Source organism: Myotis myotis, unplaced genomic scaffold (assembly GCF_014108235.1).
Source record: "Myotis myotis isolate mMyoMyo1 unplaced genomic scaffold, mMyoMyo1.p scaffold_m19_p_10, whole genome shotgun sequence".
Taxonomy (NCBI): domain Eukaryota; kingdom Metazoa; phylum Chordata; class Mammalia; order Chiroptera; family Vespertilionidae; genus Myotis; species Myotis myotis.
In genome coordinates this window covers 66541093-66548082 of record NW_023416314.1, presented here as the reverse complement: position 1 = coordinate 66548082, position 6990 = coordinate 66541093, and the positions used below count along the sequence as shown (strand labels likewise).

Here is a 6990-nt window from a genome sequence, read left to right as displayed (position 1 = left end):
GAGGGCTGGCTGGGCTGCCCTTTGCCCCCACCGGGCTGGGTGGCTGAGGGGGTAGGTGGGTGCTGTTGCAATCACAAAGTAAGCAGACAACAGGAAACTCGGGTGCTGTCCTCGAAGCTGAGTCCACAAAGGGTACACAACCCCTGAGCTTGCAGACGCCCCAGCCTCAACCCCAAAGAGCTCTAGCATGAGGGAGCGAAGCCCCCTCCCCCTTTCCCAGCACTGGTCCCCACGGGGGCGGGGGGGGGGTGAGTGGGGGGGGAGGCGGAGAGGAGCTAGGGCATGTGAAAACTCAGGCCTCGACCGCGAGCTGGGAAAGTTGACAAACAGAGTGAGCCCATGTACAGAAATGGCCGTCTTGCAACTTCCTCTCACGGTTGAGACACTGGGAGAGGCTCCTTGAGCCCCAGCTTCGGTCGCCTGGGCCCCTCAGAGCTCTGGGGCGCTGGGCAGAGCCCCGCTGGCTCTCTAGTGCATTAGGACATCGATCAAATGTTCACTGGGGGCCCTGGGGGCCTGCCCCACGCAGGCGAAGACCCCTGCCTGGGGCTGACCTGGAGCAGGCCACAGGGATAAGCAGAGTCGCTGAGACGTTCCCCTGCACGTTAGAAAGTGGGGGTGGGGGGGGCATTGAAGAGGGCGGAGGGTGTGCCTCCTGAGACAGACCTGAGAGCAGGTGAGGGAGCAGCCAGGGCCCACGCCAGGCAGGGGCAGGAACCAGGCCGCGAGGGGCCGCGTGGGGTGAGGGGAGAGGTGAGGGGCTGCGTCTGGTGGGCCTTGGGGAGGGCTGTGTGGAGCTGGGTTTTGACTCCAGATAGAAGGGAGGCGTCAGATCGAGGCACAGTCTCTCTTCTTCAAGTCTCAAGTTGGTGCCACCATCATCCCTGTGGGACGGATGAGGAAACTGAGGCTCAGAAGTGGCTGGTGACTTGCACCGTGTGGCTCAGGGGAGGGTCGGCCTGAGACCCGGCTCATACCCACAGCCGGGGCGGCCGGGGCGTCAAGAGCCTGTGGCCCCGACAAAGAGCCTGTGGCCCCGACAAAGGCTGGGGGAGGGAGCCGGCATCTGCAGAGGCCCGCTGTCCACCTGCAGCAGCTCTCCCGCCCGCACACAGCCCCGCGGGGCAGCCATGTTATCACCAGGGCCGTTCGCACTGCGGGGACTGGGCTCAGGTCGGGGTGTGCGGACACACAGCGAGGGGGCTGCAGTTCCGCGGGCCCTGGGCCGGCTGCCGTGGTCCCTCTCTCACTTCTCCCAGGGGTGTTTCCGAACCTAACCATCTTCCTCAGCTCTCACTCGTCCACAGGCCAAGTGCAAACCCCTGAGGCCTGTGCTGGAGCCCCCAACACCCAGAGTCCGCAGGCCTGTCCACCCTCCCCACCCCCAGTGGGCCAGCCCCGTCCCCGCCTCCAGCCCGAAGACACTTCTCAACATTCCTAGAACCTCTTTCTCAATCCCGCACGCCCTTTGCTCACAGGCCTCCCCCTTCCACACCGTAAGGCTCAGTCTCTCAAGGGCTCGCCTCCTCCAGGCTGCCCTCCAGGCACCCTCTCCCCTGCTCGCCTCCTTCTCTCCCAGGCCCCCTGAGTCTCTCCTCCCATCTGTGCCAACTCCTGTCCTCTGTTGCCAGTCTCAACCACAGGAGGCACAGATCTCCAGAGCAGGCCGACCGCCCTGGGCCCTGAATCACGGCCACCCCACCACACCCTGTCTCCTGCTGACCAGGCCTACAGACGGGGAGCTCACCTCCTGGCCACATCACTCAGCCTCCGGTACCTCAAACCCACCGCCACCCACAGCGACTTCCTTCTGCTCACCACGGGCAGCACCCCCACGCTGCTGGCTCGCTAGGACGGGAGCTGCTTCCCCTCAGGCCCCTTGTCTGTGGAGCCCCTCTCCCCCTCCTCTCCTCTCTGGGGACCCCTGGATCCCAGATTGGAAGTGTGGCCTCTGGGCAAGTTCCTTGCCCTCGCCAGAGCTCAGAGGATTCCTTTCTAAGAGAGGTCGACAGGCCCGCGCCCCAGCATTGCTCAAAGGGCTGAGAAAGACGGTTGCCTGAACCTGGATGCAGTGGGGGTCTGGTCAGTGCAGGTCCCCTCATTAGCCTCACAGATGTTTACTGAGCCTCTGGAGACAGACCTTGACTGGAATCCTGTCCCCTCCTCCGTGTGCTGTGTAGCTGAGGGCCAGTCACTTCTCAGGGCCTCGGCGTCCTCGTCTGTGAAATGGGGTGACAATAGGATGCTTCCCACTGGCTGTGAGCATGAGATCAGACAGCACGTGTGATGTTTGTGAATGAGGCGCAGGCCCAGTGTCCCCCGGGGAGGAGGACGGCGTTATTCTGTCTCCGAGGCTCCGGCTCTCTGCAGCCTCAGCCCCTCAGAGCTCCCACCCAGGCCTCTCCACAGTCTCCTGGGGGAAAACTGAGAAATGCAGGGGCCAGAGAACCCTGAGACAGCAGCCCCCCTCTCCCCCGCAAAACACACACCTCTCTCTCACCCTGTCTGAGCAACTAGGTCTTGGCAGGGGCAAGCCAGGCTGAAAAAAGACCTCGGGTCTGGAGTCGGGACCTTGTGAAGGGGTAGGAGGGGCCCTTCGGAAAGAAGGAGGAAAAGAAATCATCACTGCGCTCCCTTCATGCACCCAGTGCATTGCACCAGGCCATGGGCCAGGGATTCTCTCCATTTCACAGATGAGCAATGTGGCCCAGAGCCGGGCCTGTACTTACAGGGCCCCAGGCCACAGAGCAGAAAGGGCCGGAATCAGGATAGGCCCAGGCTTATGTCACTGCCAAACCTGTGCTCAGCTCGCCGCCCTGGGTGGAGGCATGAGCCCTTGGGGCAGGGGTCTCTGGGTGTAGGATGGGACTGAGAGGGCCCCGAGGGGGCCAGCGACTGGGAGGCTGACTTCCACTTCCACGCTGTGGGGCCCAAGGCCAGTTTGAGGCTGCCCAGGAGTCCCAGGCAGGGTGGGGGTAGCCCAGGGCGCGGGCGCAGAAGGCGCAGGCCCGGAAGGAGTTAACTGTGAGAGGGACCTGAGTGAATCAGAGGCTCCACAGGCTGCGATGGAAATTCCCTGTGCATGGCGTGTGGTCACCCAGAAAAGGGAAACGGTGCTTTTCGGAGCAGAGGACGGCGGGGGCTGGAGCTCCGGAGCAGATGCCGGCCTGGGTGGGGCTGGCGAGGGCGCTGTGACCAAAGGGGCCTGGCCTCTGGGTCTGCTCAGACCCTGGGTGGGAAAGGGGCTGTAAGGAGCTGCCAGGCCAGGCCAGGCAGCTAGAGTGTGTCCGTGGGCCCTGACGGATGAATAGGAGTTCACCAAGCTCAGAGGAAGGAAGGGCACTCGGACCGTGGGAAATGCTGAAGCCAAGACACAGGGATGTGACTCAGAATGGAGAGCCTGCTCCCACCTGCTTTTGTTGGGGAACCCTCTCCTGTCCTTTAGGGCCCATCCCAAGTGGGAACCCTCCCACCCCAAGTATTCACCACTCCTTCTTGGTGTCTCCCAGGATTTTGTAACTCACCTGCCTTCCCCACAGACCTGTGGGCAGGGCCATGTCCTAGCTTTAGAGACAGCTTGTCCTCAGCTCGGTGTTTGTGAAATAACAATTTCACAGAAAAGGATTCAGAGGCTCAGAGAGGTTAGGTGGCCATCAGCCAGCCGGCTGTGGCTGCGCGGGGCTCGGGCCCGGCCTTTTGCCTCACCTGGACTTGGCGGGAGGAAAGGGACGGGGCAGTTAGAGTCTTCCCTCCAGGCCGGGCAGAGGGTCCTGAGCATGGGTGGCCTGGCCAGGGACGGCCATCTGACAGCGCTGCTGTCCAAGGCCTGCTTCCCCTCAAGCTTCAGGTCAGCCACTGCTGCCGGTCCCAGTGCTGGGCGACTCTGTCCTCCCAGTAGGGAGCCTGAGGTCCGAGCCGAAGCAAGGGGGCCATCGGCTGGAGAGAGAAGGGGACAGGGTGTCTGGAAATCTGGAAGCTCAGTCCAGACCTTGCCAGCTGCGTCATCTCAGGCACCCAGTTCCCTCTCTCAGCCTCAGTGTCCACTTTTTAAGGGATAGGCTTGTTCCAGGACGAACTGGCTGGCGGTAACTGCACCCTCCGCACCACAGGGAGGGCACTGGTCTAGTATCAGTGATGCGTGTGCGGACTGTCCCCTGCTCTCTCTCCTTGGAGCAGTCACTGCTGCGGCACCACCCTGCCTGCCATTTCCTAAGCGGGGTGTGCTGTGGTCTCGGGCCGTGTCCATCTGTCCCGCTCAGATCTGCACCGTGAGAGGGGCCTGTGACCCACACCAGCCCGAAGAGAGCAGTGGCTGGGGCCTCCTACCCAGAAACGGGCCCCCTACAGTCCCCACGTGCCTCAGGTTGAGGGCACCCCGAGAAGCCACCCTCAGGCAAGGCCGGCCGCATGGTGGCGGCCATTGGGGTTGGAGCTTTTCCAAGCACGAAGGGGAACTGAGACTGTGGGAATGTGCCTCGGGCAGGCAGGGTGGGCTGGGCCCCGTGGGAAGGGGCTGCTGCTCTCAGGAGCCCCAACGACTGGGGTCCTGGGGTCGAGGGGAGAAGGGGACCTGCAGGCTGGCCGCTGTGGGGTTGAGGGTCACTGTCGGGCGCCTCCAGGTCTTCCAGAGAGAGCTGGCCGAGCAGTGGGAGGTTGGGGGGCTGTGTGGGGAAGGAAAGAGGAAGCCATGGGGAGGGGGGAGGGGGCTGCTGGGGATGGAGTGGGAGTGGGGGCTGGGGCCTGGAGCCACTTTGGCCGCAGCCACTCACTCCTCCCCTTTCGGTTTGTAAATAGCTGCTGGCTCCGTGCAGGCGGGATGGCCCTGCCCCTTCTGTGGCCTGTGTCCAGGGAGGCCCAGGTCTGAGTCACTGCAGATGCACAAACCCTGGATTTGGGGACCCCAGGAGGCGTCAAGGCCTGTCCGGCCTTTGGCCCGGGTGGGCAGGTTCTGATGGGCCCAGTTCTGGGCAGCCCCGTGCTGTGGTCACTGAGGTAACGCAGCTGAGACAGAACTGATGACTCGGCCACACGAGGCTTATTTATAACTGGGCCTCCGCGGGCAGGAGCAGCTGCTGAGCCGCCAACTCAGCACTTGGGCTGGCCCAGGGCACCAAGGAGGGACAGCATGGCGGGGCCCAGGCTGGCCTGGTGGCCCCTCAGCCTGGGCCTCGAGGTCTTAGGTCCCCAAGGCCTCTCTGGCTGGGACAGGTCCTTGTGCTCTGTGATGAGCAGGCCTGGAGCTGCAGGGGGAGCTGTGTGTGGGCCGGCATCTTAGGACCTCCTGGACCAAGGGGGTGGCTGAACTCAGTCAGTGGACTGGTCAGTGCCCAGGGGGCTAGGCCTCACCCTTCCTGCAAAAAAAACTTCCTCCAGAGGTCAGATGCTGTCAGCAAACTCAACAAGAAGCAAGTCATCTCCCCTCCCCTTCTTGCAATAGCCGCTTCAAAACAAAACACAACACGTTCGGGAAGAGGGCAGTGCCGAACCCGAAGGCCTGGCCTAAGGGTGGAACTCGAGGCCCCCGGCAGATGGGGAAAGGCTGGGTCCCTCCCAGGGCTCCCCCATCACAGCACATGGCTCTCCTCACCTGCTTGGGGGACGGACGGGGCGACTCTGTCCCCACCCTCCACACAACCGCTTGCCTTTCTTCTGAGGAAGAATTAGAGGAAGGTGTCAAACCCTTTCCTCAGGTTTGCAGGAACACAGAGGTTCTTAAAATCTTCCTCCCACTTCTGAACCTTCTGGGTCAACCTGGTCACCTTCCACCCTCTCTGACTGTCCCATCAACACCCTGCCTCCCGAACTTGGTCCTGGCCTCCCCACTTCCAAGCCTTGTTTCAGTCTGGCCCCCGCCTGGCATGCCCTTTCCATCCCCCAGTCTACCCAAGCCCCCTCTCTGTCCAGGCCTGTGCTGAGGCCCCCAGCCCCATCCCCAAAGCTGAGGCTCTTGGGATGTAAAACTCAAGACAAGCCCTGGCCAGCGTGACTCAGTGGTTAGAGCAACAGCCCGAAAACTGAAGGATCTCGGGTTCCATTCCGGGCAAGGGCACCTACCCGAGTTGCAGGCTCCCTGCCCTGGTGCGGGCAAATACCGTAGGCAACCAATTGATGTGGCTCTCACATCAATGTTTCCCTCTCCTCTCCTCTCCTCTCCTCTCCTCTCCTCTCCTCTCCTCTCCTCTCTTCTCCTCTCCTCTCCTCTCCCTTCCCTTTTATTCTTTTTTAAATCAATGGGGGAAAAACATCCTCCTGTGAGGATTAACCAAAAATAATAATAATAATAATAATAATAATAATAATAATAATCAAGGAAAAATTGGGGCGGAAGTGGATGAAGAGTTTTAGAGCACAGGTGCCCCCATCACTGCACCAAGGAGAATGCCTCGGCCTGGGGTGGGTCAGGGTGGCCAAGCCATTCAGGGAACGAAGGAGAGCTGAGACCAGAGCCACGTGCCCTGACCCCCTGCAGCTCTCACCCTCCCCAACCCCCTGCCTCTGACCCCTTGGGCCGTCTGCTCGGCCTTGACCTTGAATGACAGCACTGCTGACCCCTTCCTCTTGGCGGGAGCCGTTGGGGATGGGAAAGACAGAGGCCTGGGGTCTGGGGTAACTCAGGCCATCGAGCCTGGCCTGGGGCCGGGGTGGCAGGCCCACTTGGGAGCCCCTGGGCACAGTTGGGGGCGACGCTCAGGGTATGCATCTTGGCCCTGGGCTGGAGCCGCCCAGGCTGCAGCTGCCCTGTTTCCACATCGGCAGCAGCAAGTCCGGGCGCCTGAGAAAACAGGAAGCGCCCAGTCACCACAGGAAGCATGTGTGCGCAGCGTCCCCACCCCCGGCCCATTGCAAAACGCCAACAGCCCCATTACCACAGGCACCGCACAGGCAGAAACGCTCCGGCCGACCCTCGGGCTTGCCCAGCAGCCCGACAGGCAGGCTCCAGCCCTCCCTCCCCAGCCGGGGGCCGCAGGGTGGTGTCCAGCTGTGGCCTGG

The 6990-nt window shown here is 62.4% G+C and overlaps 1 long non-coding RNA gene across 1 annotated transcript; it reads right to left on the bottom strand.

Annotated features, from left to right (window-relative positions):
• Positions 1-279: 279 nt before the first annotated feature.
• LOC118665069 lies at positions 280-6077 on the bottom strand. The gene is made up of 3 exons (XR_004970527.1): positions 3525-6077; positions 2141-2594; positions 280-884 (listed from the first exon to the last, which is right to left on the bottom strand). It is a non-coding gene; the product is annotated as an uncharacterized LOC118665069 (long non-coding RNA).
• Positions 6078-6990: the final 913 nt, after the last annotated feature.